Raw genomic sequence first — 19,908 nt, 5'->3', positions numbered from 1 at the left:
GGCCTTTCCTCCTACAGTCTGTCTGTTCCCTTGTAGAGCAGTGTTAGTTTGGATGTTTTCTGTCTGCTTTTACTCCTATAGCGTTTCAAGGGGAAGAGGGGTAGCTTTGCTCTCTGTATCTGCTTGGAAATTGCTATGTATATAGTGCTCTGACTGTGGTCCTTCTCTTCTGTAATGAGAGTGTCTTTACGTCTTAATAAATGTAAGTCTATAAAGACATTTTTAATGATACCATAGTACTCTATGTGACATGTTATGGATTATGACAACAATAATAGCAGTCTTTTGAACATTCCTCCCGGTCGAGCCATCTCATACAGGCTGCATACATATGACCTGCTTAATGGCTTATAGACTTTATATCCTACATTACAAACATAGTGTTGGAAGCATAGAAAATGAAGTCACCCTTTTCAGAGTCTCATGGCCAGCATCCTGTATCATCAGGACCTGGATTCAAGCATTCTGCCCCAAGATCCCACAAGCTGGAAAGCCATGATATTTGAGGGTAAGCTTTCCTACATTCAGCCAGCATTCCTGCTGACGTACATTAGGTTGGGTCTAAATGTGGGCAGCTCTGAACACTGGAATTCACCCCCTTACCTTCATATAATTATCCAATACTATGTGAAAATATCTCATTTTTTTCTGCTAGATTGAACATCTTTCATCAGCAGCATGAAAATGTCCTTGTTCACACCTTTGCATCTTGATATATTCAATTTAATATAAGATGGGCAGACTACACAAAAATACATAATGTTACACTTAATTTGTACTTCAACAAGGATCATTTCTTTTGTGGTGTAAGTGAGGCATTTTTTCTGTACAGGATAAGCTTCATGCAACATTTGCAACTTATGTTAAGAAGGATCATGTTTACCTGCAATGAAAATTTTACTTCTAATTTCAGTTTAACTGAACATACTACGTTCCTCTGGTGATATTTAGGAGAAAGGATTCTTCCATTTAAACTTCAGCTCACATGCTATTAAGATGGCCCTGTTGCCAAGCCTTGGCAAGTAGAGTTCAATTCCTGGGATCCATGTGATAAAAGAAAACTGAATGATCAAAATGAAAGGATGTGACTCCTGCTAGGTATGGTGGAAGACAGGGTTTGTTGTAGATGAAAGGGAGAGCACAGCCAGAGGCAGGGGCATTTGGAAAAGTCCAGACAGAGTATGACCATGAGTCAGGCCTTGTGAGTAGAAGGTGCATGGCAGAGGGAGAGTTAGATCAAGAGGCCAGGAGGGTAAGGGTAGACCAAAACCAAGCTGGTAACCAAAATGACTGGATTTTATAGGCAAGGGCAGCTGAAGGAAAAGCAGCTCAGCCTGGAGGCTGAAGAAGTTTAGGGTAGAGGGCAGGTATGCTGGTCATACTCTGTAACAGGTAGGGACTGGGGGTGCTGGGAAAACCTGGTGGCCAGGTCCACTTCGATATGTTAAGTAGACATCTCATTCCACATTTTGAGAGCTAACAAGAACTGACTTCCAAAAGTCGTCCTTTGACCTTCACACGGATGCCGCTCCCTCTCCCTTCTCTCTTCTTCCTGTAAAGGAGTAGGCATGAGGTTATTCCAGCTTGCCTGCCCATGAACAGTCATTACAAGTAAGTCCTAGACCATAACAGCAAATATGCATCCCCTGATATCAGTTAGTGCACTGTTCAGCTAGGACAATAAGGATACAGTGACATACATATAAGATGACGAAGCAAGGACAATGATGAAGACGGGCATATGGTTGGCTTGAGTGAAGAGCATCCAACATCAGATAGGAGAAGCAGATAAGGCTCCCTAAGAGAACCCTAAGAATGAACAGAATGTAGCTCCCTTAAAGCTATTTGTTTCAAGCCTATGACCAAACACAAGCAGCACAGATCATAGGCGACCTGCAGGGTTGCTGTTGTCGGAGCCTAACGTATTAAGCAGAGAGTGATGCAGAGGCTAGACCTTGGGGATTGTGGTAGAAGCTGAAGCATGAAGGAGGTCATGGTTCTTGCATGCCTGGATATTCAGTAAGACAGAATTTCAAGTGGAAGGGTGTATAGTGATTGCCTCTGAATTGAAACATTCCTTTCAGGGAGGAAGAGGGAATCTCATCAAACTCAGGAGGCAGACGAACTTCACATTTTGGAAAGCTGACACAGCATTCCCAAGGGAACAGAAATAGGATCAACTACTGGGACAGATTCTGCCAAGCTGGGTTGTCGAAGGGAGATTCTCCAAGATATCGGGCCACCAAAAAGCAGTGGCGAGACCTCCAAAGACGCAGCTTTTGTGAATTGCCACTTGTGTTGGGCTTTTTGGTGATCAAGTTACCTTTGAGTTATCCTTGTTCCTATAATCCCCCACCCATAATCTTATAGGCAACCCTGATAATCTATTGGTACCTGACAATCATTTCTTCAGTCTGTCATGAGTTGCCTATTTGGGGTGATTGATGTGTTTGTGTCTTATCTCCCCTGTAAAAGTCTCACATAGCAGATGATGTGGCAACATTTTCTCTCTCCTCCCAATCAGCTAACACTTGCCCTCTCTGTCATGTTAATCTTGGTATTCAGTGCCCCTCAAACCTTCTCATACATACCCTCCTCCCAATAGTCTAGGTGCCCCTGTCCCTCAGAGTCCTGATATTGTCTGAACCCTGACTGTCTTGTGTCAGAAATGTCTGCCCATGGCTCTTCTCCTCTTCAGCACCTTTGTTGCCTCAGCTCCCAATTCTATTGGTTTCCTGGATCCCAAGCATTTGTTCCAGTGACACAACATGTTTTAAGCATAACAGATTGTCAAATTCTATTAGACAGTATTTTGTCTACCTAGAACTCTTGTTGGTCTCTGAGACCCAAACTCTATCATAATGGGTTCTGTGATGCTTGGAGCACTTAGCTCATTTCAAGATCTAGACATGAACCTCCTTGAGTGGATAGTTTTGCTGTATCTCACAGTTCTTGGGCAATGGTTGACTTCTGTTTTAGGACTTGTCTGTCCAATGGGAACATTACTGATGTCCATCACTGAATCTTAACAGTGACAGTAACTGCCTCATCTCAGTGGAACTCTGATGTGACTTGTTCCATGGCTGCCAACATGAGCCATTTTGCTCTTGTCTCCCTCCACTAAGTTTCTGACATTATTTAGACTTTTGTATTTGCCCAAGTTTAAGCTAAGGCTCCATCAGGGGCTGATCTGACTTCTTCCATTCTCAATGTATTGGGAGGTGTTTCCCCACATCCCTACGGATGCCATTGTCATCCTCTCTGAGTGTATCTGACTGCTAACCATACTGTGGTCTTTCCATGGTAATATGGACAACTGGGCTCTGATAGTCATTTTCTCCACCTCCACTAGTCTCCCTGAGTTAGCGCTGTTGGTTGATAGATAAGACTATGACTACAGAAAGGTTAAATGCTTGTGTCAAAATCGCTATTAGGTAGGATACATTGGGGTGTCTGGGATTCACATTCTGGTTCCCATGTCTTCAAAGCCTATATCCTTTTGACCCTGGCTTCCTTGCCAACACAGTGCAGAAACAGGGCAAGCCGTTCCAGGTTTATGAGTTACCACTTCCTACCCTCTAAGTAGGGATAATAACAGGTTAATAAGAGCAACTTCTCAAGATTGGTGTGCAGATTAAACCAAATTATGTAAATTAGGCTCCTAGCCCAGAGCCTAACAGCAACCCTGCAAGAATTACTACCTTCTAGCGAGGCTGTGCACATCAGATTCTATGCTGTTAGCCAAGAGGAATTGGCTTCTAGAAGACAGGGCAATGAGTGCTCTTTCTCCAAACCACCACAGCGTGGCCAAACTGGGTGCACTGTAAACACCTTCCCTAAGAACGGTCTCAGGCCTGCTGTTGGTACCTAGGCATCCAGGTCCTCACTGTCCCAGGGCGTGGCTACTTGGGAGAAAAGCTTTTGTGGAATAAATCTCCCTTTTGGTATTCCTTATCTTCTTCCCCACCCAAGTCTGCCCATAGCCCAGCTCCGAATTACGAGGCCATAAATCTCGATCACGAATTTATTGCCATAATATATCAGCTCCTGTTGCTCAACGGTCAAGTAGTTAATTTTAAAATGAAGTGGGGCTGTTTTCATTAATACCCTTGCATTAACTACCTATCAAAACACTCAAAGACAATTAATACCATGTTGCCAAAGTACTAAACCAATAAATATCGCCAGTCTTGTCTTGTCTCTCGTGGATAAAAGATATCAGATGCATCCCTGTTTTAATGGTTTCCCATTCTCCTCCTGCCATAGAACCAGGGATGCTTCCAGTTAAGAGCAGTATTAAGTGCTGGACCAGCCCATCGCATGAATTTAAAGGCAGTTTCGTGTCGTCTAAGTGAGGCCTTAGGAATACAATGGTAATGACAATACGCCTAAAAGTAGATGGGTGTTGCTGGAGGTCCCACATCATCCTTACCACCAACTTTGGCTTCTCAGAAAGCGAAAGTCCTTCATCTGGCAAAGCCTATAGCCCAGCTTGGTTAGCGGTCTGAGGAGTGGAGTTCATTTCATAGTCATACAGCCTTACTTAAAAGAAAATTTGGTAACTCTGGAGCCACTTGTGAACCTTCTGCCCCACATTAAATTGTTATTCTACCAAGGCATGGCTGACACTTACTGCAGTGGTTTCTCTGGGAAGCCGGTTGATGCTCTCTGGCCGAGTCAGCTTATCTCATCATTTCTTCCTCAGTCTGTGGGCCTACTATGTTCAGTAGAGGTGGAACCTGACCTCTTGGCTGCCTTCCCCTTTATTATCTTCCACTTGTCATTATCACTTACGTGAAAGAAGGAGAGGGAGATCAGATCCAGCTCCTTTAAGGAGAACAGCCCTGGTAAGAAACTCAGGTGATGCTTTTCCCACTTTTTGTTTGAATAATTAAGTTCGATGTGGCAAAAATTCAAGACTGTAGGTATGCAACAAGAGGATACTTGGTTTCCAATTCCAGGGAATTAGTTCCCCATCACCCAGGGCCCACTGTAGTTGACCTTTGCCTCCTGTACTGGTTCACTTTTCTCCTTTACATGGGTCCACTGATTGCTTCAAAGTATAATTGTCCTTTTGTAACTTTTTCTTTCTTTCCTTTGTTCAGATGAGGCTGCATTTCTCAATAGTTCCTCTCAAATGCATTTCCATAACCAATGGCTACATAGACTACTGGGCCTTAACCGACTGCACACAAGACATTTTAGAAACATAAGATACTTGTTAGATCGATTGGGCTCTTATTTTTTCACCATTAGCTTTATTGTAAGCAAACCTGTAAGTTCGTTCATGCTGTTATCCTCATTTCTATGTACAACTGCAACTACTCCCTGTACACAGCCCTCGATGTTCTAGAATGCATACATAGATTCCTGTCAATAGCCCGAATCATCATTCCTGGGATCATTTAATTGAAGTGGAATTTCCCAGTGAGATCATTGCACATCTTAATACATTTTAAAAATTTAGCGTGTGTGTGTGTGTGTGTGTGTGTGTGTGTGTGTGTGTGTGTGTGCCACAGTGCATTTGGAGAGAGCAGGACAAGTTGTGGAAGTATGTTCTTTTCTTCCACCATGTAGATCTGGGATATTGAGCATTAGGTTGGTGGCAAGTGCCTTTACCCACTGAACCATCTTGTCAACCCACATCGCACATCTTAAGGCTGTTGACACATGTGGCCAGACCCCCTTCAAAATGTCCTAGCTCACACTTCCTGACAGCTTTTATCTCTAACACAGACTCTCCAGCTTTGCACATTTGAGAGAGATGGCAGCATCCCTGACCCCCATCCCATCTCTGCATGTCTGCTGCAGAAGCCTCCCCCCCCCCCGCTTAGGGTCCCCTTTCACCCAGCGCTGCTGCCCACTCCTGCCCACTCCTGCCCGTCTCAGGGCCTCCTTGTCCTACATTTTTCTATGGGGCCTTTCCACCAATGCTGAAGTTTAGACATGGCTGGTGTCCCGAGGATTCGCATATTGGAGGCTTGGTCCTCAGTGTGGTCAGGTAAGAGATGGTATGGACCTTTTATAGCTGGGACCTGGTGGCACATTCTTGAATCATGGGGTTCTCACCTTAGAAATGATTTGGTTGTTTTGGTGAGAACTGAAGCAGTTCATAAATGATAAAATGGCTGTAAGAGTTAGAGCCTGGCCTGTGAATGGCTCTCAGATCTCTGTCTGACAGTGTGGTATCTCCTGCTCCCTAGTCTTTGGCCATGATGGCTTGACTCTCTGGTTTTCACCAGAAGCTGGAAAGTGGTTCCACATGATCTAGGACTTACAGCATCCAATTTTCTGAGTTTAATATATCGTGATGATTATCTAGCTTTTGAAATTTTGACACAGTAGCAATAGTTGGACCAATCTAACAGTATTTGAAAATTCAGTTTTTTAAAGATACAGTTTATTAATGAAGCATACAACAGCCTTCAAAACTCCATCTTCCTGCCTTTGTTTTCTGAGTAATGAGATTATAGACATGTGCCACCATTCTTAGCTTTAAATATGTGTTTCTTGCCTCTAAAAGGAAAAAAAAAACATGTCTTGACTTTTGTGATGACCTGAATCATGTTCCCATCCCTAGACTGATATGCTGAAGTCCAGACTGTATTTGTAAATAGATCCTTAAAGAAGGATAAAACAAAGCTGATGCAATCTGAATGGTATCCTCATGAGATGAGAAGATCAGGACACAGACAGGACCAGGGGTGACGCTCATGCACATAGAAGGCAGCTGTCTACAAGCCAAACAGAAGGACCCCTTGGAAACCAAACCCGCTGACACCTTAGTCTTGGACTTTTGCCCTCTTAAACTTCAAAAAAATAAAATTCTGTTGCTTAAGATACTCTGTCTACATGAGTTTGTTTGTTTCTTTGTCCTTTCATGCAGCCCAGGTTTAACTTGTGTGATCCTCTTGCTTTCACACTCCTGTATAGTGAGGTGCCTTCTTGTAACCAACCAGACATTCCAGCGCTCCCAGGGACTAAACCACCAACCAAAGAGTACACGTTGAGTCACCCATGGCTCCAGCTGCAGATGTAGCAGAGGATGGCCTTGTCAGGCATCAATGTGAGGAGACGCCTTGGTCCTGTGAAGGCTCAATTTCCCTGTGTAAGGGAATGCCAGGGTGGGGAGGCAGGAGGGAGTGGGTGGGTTGGTGGGAGAGCACCTAATAGAAGCAGGGGGAGGCGGGATGGGATAGGGTATTTCTGGAGGGGAAACCCGGAAAGGGGATAACATTTGAAATGTAAATAAAGAAAAATATCCAATAAAAAATTTTAAAAAAAGTTCATGATGACCATATACACCAAACTCTTTGAAACTGACCCAAATTATAGCCAAATTGCTTAAAGTAAGCTTTTTTTATTTGTGCACACGGACTGTCTCTCTCTAAGGTGGGGTTCAAGAGATCAGCATTGAACAAGGAGAAGATGAAGGTTTGAACCTCAGGAACTGGGGTTTTCAAGTCGGGGATTTGGCAGGCAAGTAGGCTGGGTTACAGAAGCAGAACATAGCAAGGTGATCATAAGAAGACAGTCGTAACAACAGGTGGCCATAATTACCTTTTGAAACAAAGGCATCGTTGCCGTTTCCCGGAACAGGCAGCACAGGATCATTTGTAGTTAAGGTTACAGGTGGGGCATAGTCCAACCCTTAGGACACAAATTTAATCATAAACAGGAATGAATCTAATTTGTCTTTAGTATAAGATGGCTTTTAAGTCTTAGATGGAGGCAGGCTGGTGTATCAACTGCTCTCACATACGTTTACCTTTTGTTCCACATCCCTCCATATATCCCACCACAGCCTGGCTTTTACTTCTGCTATAGAAAATAGCTTCTATGAGTCCCTTAATATTTCCTAAAGTACCTTTTAGCACATCAGTACAAAGAGTACCCTGACCAGTGTGCTACATATGAGAGTAAGCATCCCAGCACTTTGACAGAATACCTCTTAGAATCAACTTTAAGTGTGAGATTTATTTTGCCTCATGGTTTCCAGGGTGTCCATCCATGGTCAGCTGCCTCCATTGTTTCTGGGCCTGTGGAGAGACATCATGCTCACTCTAGAGCAGCTGGTGAATGGGGAGTGAGCACACATCAGGGAGAAAATGTAGCCTAGGAAGGAAAGCTGGGCGTCCAACGTCTTCCAACCACTCTCAACTTCCTAAAGTTCCCACCATCTCCTGATATTACCACCAAAAGGGACCAAGGCTTCACTATGTGAGCCTTTGTGATCATTTGCAACCCAAACCATAACCATATAGATAAGTGGGTGTTAATGTTGGAATTACTTGAGGAAGACGTTCCAGCTCAGTCTGCCAGTGATGGAATAGTCTAATAAACACATCCACCATGCTTCTTTCTATCATGTTTTTGTCTTTTTTCAAGATTTGGGATGACTGGCACACACACCTTAGGTTTACTTAGAAGCAGGGATCAGTGTGATACTTTAGCCAGTGTCCCCAGGTCTGGATGTCTTCATGTAGAAGCAGTTTGTATGTGGTGGGCTGCAGTGTATGCTCTCTCTAGGTGCTTTTCCCTTTTTAGGAAGCAGAACCACACTGCCTCCAATGCTGTTCAGACTTCTTAGGATCCTGTGCAGCTCACGGATTTTCTTCAACTTCTTCCAGCTGCACAAGGCCCAGTACTGGGAACTGGCTTCTGGTGGTGGAATAGATTCTATGAGCCTCAAGAGCTATTGAGCAATTGACAAAGACGTCTGTGAGCCTGGTGTCTGCCCTGGTCCGGACCTTACCATCTTCATCTCTACCCCTGGTGTCCCCTGGTGTGGCTATGAAGATTCTTGGCATGTGGCAATGATGCTGATACCATTCAGAGAAGATTGAGTAGGGGGATGACTACTAAGGCAAGCACCCGACATGAGCAGGGAATTTGGTTTCAGTGTGTCTGTCAGCAACTGGGATCCCCCTACACCCCCTTTTGGGAAGAAAGGACTTTAAGTGATTTTTCAAAGCCCCAAGGACAGGCGGCTCAATGTATTTAAATGTAGATGTGGAGATTCAAGGTCCAGGGACTATCAATCTACCCAAGTAGAAACGCAGCTCTCCGACAAAAGAAGCAATTTGGATCCTAATTCAGGGTGTGGATTGTTCATATCACACCTCCACAAGTACCCAGGCCAGGTGCAGCAGGTGGGGCAGGTAGGAGGCAAAGGGACTTTCCTAACCAATCCATCAACCACACTCTGTTTTATGAGAGCTATGTGTCAGACCCTGGAGGCAAGAGGCCAGTCTCCACCCAACTGGCACCAAGCTCCTCTCTCCAGATGCCCCAACTTTTCTCGATGCCATGCCTGCCTCTGCAGCTGCCCAGGTGGTTCCTTGGAAACTAGCTCTCCCTTATTCCAGCACCTCTGCTTCCCCAGCCTCACCTGCCTGACAGGTTCCTCCTCAGTATCCTGCTGCTTGGCACAATCGCTAACAGTTAATCATTGCCAGACTTGCTTTTTGTGCATGTGCTTTGAGTCTCACCGAAAAGATTAGGGGTGCTCCTGTTTTAAGCAGGGAGAGAAAGCCAGGCACACAGTGGGAATCCTTGATAGTACCAGGCAGAATGTTGTAGCAGAAGAAAGAATGTAGGCACCAGCCCTACAGACTGCCTTAAACCTTCCCCTTCAGTCAGATTCCCAGGGTCATTCCATAGTGCCCCCGCCCCCTTCTAGGAGCTTTGGACTTCACTGGCTCTTATACACTGTATCTGAAACTGCCCCAAATTTAACCCCTAATTTTCACACTAGCCAGTGTAAACAGATGTGGGCACTAACAGGAGAGCCAATTACTTGCTGTTGGAGCCACATACAGCAGAAGGTTCTACTCTTTCTATTTTTTATATCCTGAACAACTCAAGGATTTTGCTTTCTTTGCAAGCTCAGCCCCACAGTTTTTCAAACTATCTATTATTGCTCAGTAACTTCAGTTATCCACACTTCGGGGTAGACCAGTTTGTCACGCTGTATTCAGTTTCTAAGTATAAACTAGAACAAGCGCGTGCGCCTGCGCAAAGACACATGCATGCGCACGCACGCATACACAGACACACAGACAGACAGACAGACAGACACACACACACACACACACACACACACACACACACATGTGCGCGCGCGAAAGTATCCAGACTAAACCTAAGGACCCATCCAACTTTCTTAACCCTGTAGATATGATGAATTCCTTTGAGTTCTGAATGTTAAATGTTTTGGTGTTGCTTGAATTAAGCCAGCCTGGCTGTCTTTGTGTTTTTAATATAAAATTTGATTTGGTGATTTTTGAATCTGTATGAGTTTCCTTTCCTGTTAGATGAGTTTCAGGTCTTGGTATCCTGGTCACATGTCTAGGGAAGGGCTTCTCTTTTTTTGTTCTCTAAAGAGTCCTGAACTCCCAGCAGCTTCTTCAAGTGTCTGGTGGCAGTGACTACTAAAGATCTTAGGGTCTAAACTTTATGGGAAGGTTTTTTTTCTTGTCTCAAGTTTATTTGTAAAAACAGCATAGGACACTGGCCATCTGCAATAGTGTGTAGGTGGGTGTGTCACAGCCGTCCTTCCCCTGGGAGCAGTTAGGTCACAGTTTAAATAAAAGGCAGACCTTTTCTGCCCCTTCCTCTTTTTTTCTCTCTTTTCTCTCTCCTGTCCCCCTCTTGTCTCCATTGTCCCCCTAAGCCTCTTCCATACCAGACCATTATTGACCTGGTGTGGTCTGTCCAGACAAGAGCCTCAATTCTAACACAACAATGACAGTTCAGACTTTCTGCTTTGCTTGCTCTCAGAACTCATTCGGAACCTTCTCATGGCTCTTTTTATTAATGATTGTCATATCTGTAGTTAAATCTTTACACTCCTGACGTGACTCGTGTCCACTTTATAATCCTTGGTAGGACAATCTCCTCAAGAGGAATTCAACTGTAGCATTTCAAAGTACCAGTTGTAGCTTTGCTAATCCCTCCTCGGTGCTTTTTAAGGTCTTTCCTTTGTTTCCCTTTATTTTCTCTCCCTCTCCACTTTTCTTGAGCATAAGTTAGTGCTTTAAACAACGTTGAGTTGACTCCTACTGTAAAGATCCCGTCCTTAATTACTTGCTGGTCTATATGTTCCAAGCTATATGGTGCTAACTATGGTTTAACTAAACCTCTCACATTTTTTATTTTTAACTTAAATGCAGTTAAATTTATCCTTCTACTTCAATGATGCATTTCCCTAAAATTTTTTTCTCATTTAAAAATTTATATCTGTTCCTTTTATAACTGTCCGACTTAACGGCTCTTACATACATTTTGCATACATGCTTTTTGTCTGACATAGGCATTTATTTTTTTAGTTTATAAGTATCCTTATCTATCTTTTCATAGTGTTTTTATATGTTTTGGGGTTTGTTTGTTTTATTTTTTGGACAGGACAAAGATTTTGTTTTAATAGAGACCAAACGAACTTTTGAAAAATTAATCATAGTTTTACTATTGAATCTAAGAGACTTTTACAGCCTTCGTGGTCACAATTTTTTTCTGTCATGTTCTAGAAACTTTATAATTTTAAGTTTTACATTTAATTCTATAGCCTATTTTGAACAAAGCGTGAAATGTACATGGGGCTTCTTTCTCCTCCCCGTCCCTCTCTTCCAAGCAGGTACACAGTTTCCCAGCACTGGACATTGAAAAGACCACATCTTCTCCATTGAGTTGTCTTTTGTACAATTGTCAGGCATGAGTTGACTGATTTGTGTTAGTCCTGATCTACTAATGTCTATTTCAATTCCTTTGCTGCGATGGTGCTGTCTCGGTTATTAAACTTTGTACTAAGTCTTGAGATTGCATAGTGTGGGACATCCAATTGTGTGTCTGTCTTTCGAAAGTGGTCTATTCCTGTCCGTTTGTCTTTCCTTACAAATGTTGAAATCAGATTGCCGCTATGCATAAGAAAATGGTGCTAGAGTTTCTATTGAGATTGCATTGACTTTTTATAGATCAATTCACAAAGAATTGCCATCTTAGCAACACTGGGGTTGTCAAATCAGGAATATGTCACATCTGCCTTATTGAGGCTTATTTCTTTCTTCAGTCTTTTAGTTTTCAGCAAACATGTACTGGATATATTTTATTACATGGCATGTAAGCACTTGGGGTGCTTTCTTAAATAGTACTTTAAAACTGAATTACAACTGTTGCTACTATCACACAGTAGCTGAATTAATTTTGTGTGCTGAAGGCGTCACTCTATTGGAATGAAAGTGCGTGATATCACTGACATTTAAATTCATACTGTGAAGTCCTGATAGTCAGTGTGATGATATTTGGAGGCAAAATGTTTGGGGGTTAGTGAGAGTTAGATGAGGCCATAAAAATTTGGGCCCTTTATGTTGTACTTGGTGGCTTCACAAAAAAAGAAACCAAAGCACATGTGCTCTCCTGCCCCACGTTTCTCTGGCACACGCCAACAACATGACATATAAACACATAGTGACACCACCTTCAGAAAAGAGCTCTGAGATTGAAAAATTATGCTAATGTAGTGATTTGAATAAGAACGACCCCCTTTGGCTCATATATTTGAATGCTTAATCATCAGGGTGTGTTCGAAAGGATTAGAAGGATTAGGTCTTGTTGGAGGAAGTATGTCACTGGGGGTAGGTTTTTGTAGAATGATGCCATTACACAGGTGAAGGCAGGTATAAGATAAAATGAGGCCTGCCATTGGATGAGAAGGAAGGATGGGTGGGAGAAAAGTCTTAGAGAAAAGGAGGAGACAGGAACCGTAGAGAAGAAGCAGCTGGGAGAACATGGAGACGGATGTTAAGATTCCTCTCAGCGCCTTTACAGTTTATTATGAACATTCTTAAGGGATGGATGTGTACAGGGCTTTGTGTGTCTAGATGAGCAAGTTATATATTATCAACTGGATTAGAGGTTATTGTGTTGTATGTTCTTTCATGTGGCGATTTAAGTTCAAGAGAGTATGTGATGTGGAGACATGTGTATGTCTGCCATGGTGGCAGCCTGCCTTGGGAACTAGATGGGTAGAGAGATTGCTGCCAGGCGCAGAGAAAAGCCATCGGCTGTGTGGTATGGGATAGAGCAAAGTGGGTGAGAGGCTTTGCTGACTGAGATGAAGATGTCTACCAGATACCTTGGGGCACTATGGTGCCAGATCTACAGTGGGATAAAAGACAGCGTAATTTTTTATAATTTTACAGCAACAGGGTTTGAAGTTTCAAAAGCCTATGCTAAAGCCAGACCTCTGTTTGCTGAGGATCAACACATAAAGCTTTCTCCTGCTCCTGTGCCTTCCTGCATGCTGCCATAGATCTTAACCACCAAGTTATCTCTTCAGCCTCATGGTATCAATTTATAGAAATTAAAATGTAAGCTTTGCTCTTATTTGAATAGGAAAAAAACCATAGTTTTTGCTGTCTTTTGCAAGTGGATAGCAGAGCCTCTATGATCTGAGTTGCCTGACCTCAGATAACTTGTTAACAAGTGACTTGTTAACAAGTCTTACATTCTAAGGCAAAGAAATAGCACTTCTCTCTGTGTTGGAAAGTCACTTCAGTTAAATCTATTGATTATGAACTCAGTCATAATATGAAGGGTGAAGTTGGGAATTTGAGGTAAGTGGTAGTTGAGGCCTAAGAGCTGTTTTAAGAGAACCTAGGATAACTGTGCTCTGTACTATAGGCCTCTCATGAAGAACATAGGAAGGAAAGATGGTGTCTGAAGTATAGAGAAACCAGATCAGTGTTTTACCATTGCTAAGTGTTGGTAGAAGAACTGGGACTCAGCTTGTCCTGGAATGACTAGAATCCCTGTCTTTTAAAAGTAACAAGTCGGACCTGGTCAATGCACACAGAATATGGCATCCACCTAAAGCATGTGCACAGAGGGAAAGCTGACTGACATGACCAGATGGCAATCGTCTGTAAGCCAGGGACACATAATTTTGGAGGAACCAAACCTGCCAACCTGGGTTTAGACTTTCAGTTTCACGACTTGTAATAAAATAAATTTCTATTTCAACCTCAGGGCTCTGGTCCTTTGCTAGGACCACAGAGAGATAGAGTAACAGCAAGCGGTACCTTTGTCAATGCCAATAAACCCCAGTAAACGAACAGTCTTCAGAATTCAGGCTCAGAGTAATAGGCAGAGGACAAACGGTCAAGTAGACAAATGCAAAGAGAAGAAGAATTCACCATTATTTCTGTCAGGAAACCAGTCAATCATTTCTTGTGGAGACTTGAGGTTCCATCTCTCCCTCCCTGCTCGTACCAACCTCCAAGTTCATCCTCCTGTTACTTACAGGTCAGCGTTGTGTCAGAGCATCCAGGCTGATGGCTCGAGGTGAGCATGTGCAGATTCTCTGCCTTCATTGATCTGCCCGTCAGAGCCGGGCAGGGGAAGGATGATTTAACGCCCGTTTTCCAAGAATGACGGATTCTTTTTCAGCTCTCACCAAGGATCAGACAAAGGAAACGGGCTTCACCTGTAACAGGAGGGGCTGTGTTAGACAGCAGGGAGATTTATCAGGCAAGGAGGCTGAGTACCCTGGAGTGAGTTATAGTCTTCCCTTACCTGGAGATCTTCAAAGTAAGATATACTTCCTCTGACAGGCACACTCTGGGGCGGTGCTAGGGTGGGATGCCTTGCCGGAGGCAGGGAAATGGACTCCAGCGACCTTTGAAGGTTGAGTCCAGCCGTCTGAGTCCAGGATAAACTAAGATGGGAAAATTTATGGTTTTGACATCCATCATGTGAGTGACTTTGAGCCTCTGTTGTTTCAGAAGAAAGAAGACTCTGGCTTGACTGCTTTATCTGTCAGGGTTCCGGCAGGAAACAGATGGCGTAGTCGATCTAAAATGATTTGAGAGGGATTTAATAAAGACACTATTTACAAAGGTCTGGGCATGATGTAGATTACACAGGACAGAGAAGTACTCTAAGGTTCAGTGGGGCACGGAGAATATCAACTATCTTGAGAAGACCTGTAGCGCTCTATTGAGGAAGGCTGCCAGTTAGAGTGGTTCCAGGGCCACTGCCCTGGAAGGAATAGTCTGAGAAACCTTACTTCCCTCTCAACAATTTCCTCAAGGGTTTCGTTTGAAGATTTCAAATGGAAGTCTGATGTAGAGGAAGCCCATTGGTTTGGACCAAGCCAGCTGACATCCAGAGTAGACAGAAGTTTGGCAAAAGGTGAGAGGAGACTTGGAGAGGTGAATAGATTTCTCCTCTTCTTCAACCATGGATTCCTCTTCTCTGCTGAGCAGACTTTCATTGATGCTTAAATGCAACTGACCCATGTACTCCACTCTGTGAACCTCAGAGTAGCCGTTGAGATCAGACTCAAGGAATTATTAGACGACAAGAAAGTAACTAAACCATCTTAGTGCCTCTGTGTACTTATCAGAAGAATGTGGAGAAGCCTGGGGTTGGGATAGATATGCAAGTTCATGGAAATATTAAGGATAATACGCTGTGTCAAGAGGGCTCACTTGGGCGTGTAAGCTGTTATTACGATCATTATCCTTCTTAGTATGCAAGTCTCTCAGTCACTCTCTTGGGATATTTTTTATCATATCTGAAGACTGGCTATCTCCTTTCTGTAGTTGCCTGTGATGGTTTGAGTATGTCTCCCCGAAGTGGGAAACTAAATCTCCATTCTATGATGTCTGGAGGTGGAGTTTTTGAAAAGCAATTGGGTTTAAATGAGGATGGGGAACCTATACTGGCATCAGTCGGTTTCCACAAAGGACAAGAGACCCAAGCTAGCTTTCTGGTTCAGTTTTGCCATACTAGAAATACTACCTGCTGTGCCCGGATGCATCAAGGAGACATTCACCAGAAGCTAGCACCATGCGGTTAAACTTCCCAACCCCCCAGAACTATGACTAAATATATTTCTACTTTAAAAAATAGTTATCTACGTAGTAGTGACTGTGCTTTATCAGAGCTGTTTTTAATGATGTTGCTCAGAATGTTTTCTTTCCAGATGATGATTGAGAAGCTAATTTAAAAAAAATGGTGCCAGGTACCACAAGAGTAACAGAACTGTGCTGTTTTCTCGGGTTTTGTTTTTTTACTTTTTTTTTTTAATGGAGTGTGCTGGATGTCTCTACAGTTTTGTTCAGATGACTGCAGAATCTGGAAAAGCTGTTGCTGCTGTTGATGCATAACACACTGCTATTATTGGTCTTTTTATATAAATATATATATACAGATATATAATTTGAATTTTTTGAAACTTTACCTGTGCTGTCAACTTTCGAAAAAAGTATCCCCGTTTACTGTGTTGAGTTGGCACTGTACAGAAATTAACAGCCATATTGGTCTAGAAATGTTGAACTTAAGTTTTTTCCATTTGTACAGGGGTAACACACTGTATTAAATATGTAAGGTCTTATATACGTGGGTTTGATTACAAAAACTAATAAAGTATTCTCTAAATTAAAAAAAATAGTTATCTAGCCTTGGGTATTTTCTTATAGCAACAGGGAAAGCAAAAGGACACAATTTCTTTTTTTCTAACACGCTCGTTTCCTGGCACCAGTCATGTGCCTGGTTCTTTTAAGGCCAATGTATAATTATTTGGTTTGCATGTTTGCTTCCTCTGCTAAACTTTGCACTCTGCTGGGATTATATTGGTTTTTATCTCCTTAGAGAGCCTCAAATTCTGGTACCTAGGAGATAATTGATAAAATTTGTTGTGTGACTCAGGCATCTTTAAGGATCCAGCAAGCTACAGCAGCTGAGCAGAGAATTCCTCTCTTGAGTTTTTGAGCAGAATTACTTAATTTTGTTCTCTCTGAAGGTGAAACTGGCTTAAAGAAATTGTCATCAGAAAGGAACAAAGGAAAACAGAGAGCTTGTCATTTACTGGCCTCTTGGCTTCTCTTCCCTCTGTCAGAGAAAAGGCACTCTTTAGGGGTATGGCTGGCAACGAGTGGTTTCTGAAGCACGTTTTCCTTGTGTGCAGTGGTAACCCCCCCTCCCCCACCCATGAGTTTTCAGAGACAGAGTCTAGTGCATATCATAAATAATGCCCAAGAGAGTTTTGGGATTGCATCCTACTGGGTCAATTCCAAAGTCAGGAACGTGCTTCTGGCTTAGTGTTAGAACAAGCTGTCTTGGTTTCTTTCCTAATGCTGTGAAAGAATACCATGAACAAGGCAACTGATAAATGAAAACATTTAGTTTGGGGCTAATGGTTCCAGAGGCTTAGGGTCTGTGATCATCATAGCAGGGAACATGGCAGCAGGCAGGCAGGTGGGCAGGCAGGTGTGGTGCTGGAGAAGTAGCTGAGAGCTTACATGTCATCAGAGAGAGAGCGAGCGGGGGGGGGGGGGGGTGGGGTGGGGTGGGGTGGGGTGGGGGTGGGGAGAGAGAGAGACAACTGGGGAATGTCATGAGCTCTTGAAACCTCAAAGCTCACCCACCCACAGTGAGACTTCTTCCAACGAGGTCACATCCTCAAATTCTTCCCACACAATCCCACCTACTAGAATTCCATCCACAAAAACTCTTCAGTACAAATAAAACAGGTCTTCAGCACATTATCACCAGGAAAATACAAATGCTGAGGGGGCATTGAACCCAAGTTCCTTCATATATGAATCTTAGTAGGTTCTTGACTTTGACAAATCATCAAAAATTAAAGATAAAAAGTTATACATGTAGATGTTTCGCCTGCCTGTGTGTCTGTGTACTATAAACATGCATTCAGCATTCTCAGGGGCCAGAGTAGGCACTGGATCCCTTGAAACTGGAGTCATAGATAGTTGTAATCTGCCATATCGATGCTGGGTATTGAACTTGGATCTCCCCAAGATTAGAAAGTGCTCTTACCTGCTGAACCATTTTGCCAGCCTTCGAATCATTAAAAAGATTTTGAGATATTTGGAAGTATTTTAATACTGATAGCTGATGATTTCAAGAAATTTTGTCAACATTTTGGGTTATAAAAATGGCATCTCTACATTTCCTAAAAGAATGTAGATCTTTTGGAGATGTAGTCACAAATAGAAGTGGAATTACATAATAACCGAGATTTGCTTCAGAATAATTTGAACATGGGTAGAAAGAAGAGAAGGGGCAGTGGCTTCAAACTTGATTGTAAGTTGATAGATGGTAGATAAGTATTAATTTGCTTGCCAATTCTGATTTTATGTACACATGGTATTTTTCTATAATTATATCTGCAATGTGAACAAGACCTGCAATCCAGCTATTCAAAATGCTGATGCAGAAAGACTACAAATTCAAAGTACTCGAGGGCTATAGAGTGTGTTCAAGGTTAGCCTGAGCTAGCCTGGGCTAGCCTAGGCAAATTGGTGAGATCCTGTCTCAAAATAAGAAATGAAAAAAAGGTCTGGAGATAGCTGAGTGGTAGTGCATACGCTTATCATGAATAAGGGGCAAGGTTCAATTTCTAGTAAAACACACACACACACACACACACACACACACACACACCAGTAAGAAAAACAATTACTTTATTTGTATTCCATGAAATAAACATAATTTGAATAGGCCTTGCCCAAAAGGGTAAGGTACTCAACTCTGAATGCTGGTAAGCTTTAAGAGGAGGCAGGAAAGGCATGGTGACCTGGGAGAGCTAGAACATGAACAGAGGCATGGAAAAGAGCAGTAATGAATGTAGTGTTTGTTTGGGAAAGATGGATGGACTTCACTGGAGGAAGAGAAGTGGCTTGATTGGCATAAGGTGGGCACTGATGACACCAGACCAAGCAGCATGTGCATGCAGTGAGCTAGGAGAAGCCAGCATGCCCGCTGTTTTATTAGCAGTGCTGGCTGAACAGGACTGGGATGCATACCGAATGTGCTGGATGCAGAGCAAACATGGCTTGGAGTGGTGCATTTCGGGGATGCTCCTTTCTTCTTTACAGGACACAGGAGACCCTGCTTTCTACCAGTGGCCAGCGGGACCTTTCCGACTTGGCCATACTCATTTACCAAAGAACCGGAACTTGAAGGTTTAACAATGATGACAGACACAACTTCTCTCAGGTTTATTTTCCTGCTGATAAGAATCAGTTGCTCTGTTGGCCAAACCTGTCCAAGAAAATGGAACCTAAGCCAGGGATACCCTGGAGCCGGATTCCTCCCTAGTTTACTCTCATGTTTGATGCTTGTCTTTCCCAGTGCTTTCTCATTTGGGTTTACTGCACTCTTTGGACTTCTGTCTCCAGGAACGGAGACATTACTGTATTCCCTTGGCAGGTGAGGAAACTGAAAATCAAGGTGAGAAATAATTTGTTTAATATCTCATGGCCAATGAAAGAAGGGAGTGGGATTCTCTCCAGTTCTTTGGTTTCTTTGATCTCATTTTTCCTCCTGGTCCTCCCCTTCTTCCTCCTCCTCTTCCTCCTCTTTGTCCTCCTCCCCCTCCTCCCCCTCCTCCCCCTCCTCCCCCTCCTCCCCCTCCTCCCCCTCCTCCCTCTCTTCTTCCTCTTCCTCCTCCTCCTCCTCCTCCTCTTCTGTTCACCCTCTCCCCACAGACCCTCATGAGACAGGATCTATGTAATTTAAATTAACTACAAACTCATAATCCTCCTGTCTCTGTCTCACAAGTACTTGGATTACAGGCTTGTATCTCCTCACCTAGGGGAACTCTGGTTTTAAGCTCAGCTTCTCTCTATAATGTCTCTGTCCTCCAGGGTGTCAGGCTACTTTCTTCCAGGATGAGGCAAATAATCCTAGGTTTTTACGTGACTGGTACTCTGCTGGGTGGTCTACTTGCATCGGTTGTTTTCAACCCTTTTCCTGATCTCTTTAAGGAGGCACCACACTCATTTCCATTTTGTAGATGGGGGAAATTGAGGCCCTTACTAGTGCAGAGTTCAGAAAATAAGAAATCAAGATGCAAACCCTAGACTACATTTCTTGGACTCCTTC

The sequence above is a fragment of the Rattus norvegicus genome, chromosome 5 (assembly GCF_021556685.1).
Source record: "Rattus norvegicus strain SHRSP/BbbUtx chromosome 5, alternate assembly SHRSP_T2T, whole genome shotgun sequence".
Taxonomy (NCBI): Eukaryota; Metazoa; Chordata; class Mammalia; order Rodentia; family Muridae; genus Rattus; species Rattus norvegicus.
Note: the sequence above shows the minus strand (reverse complement) of the source record.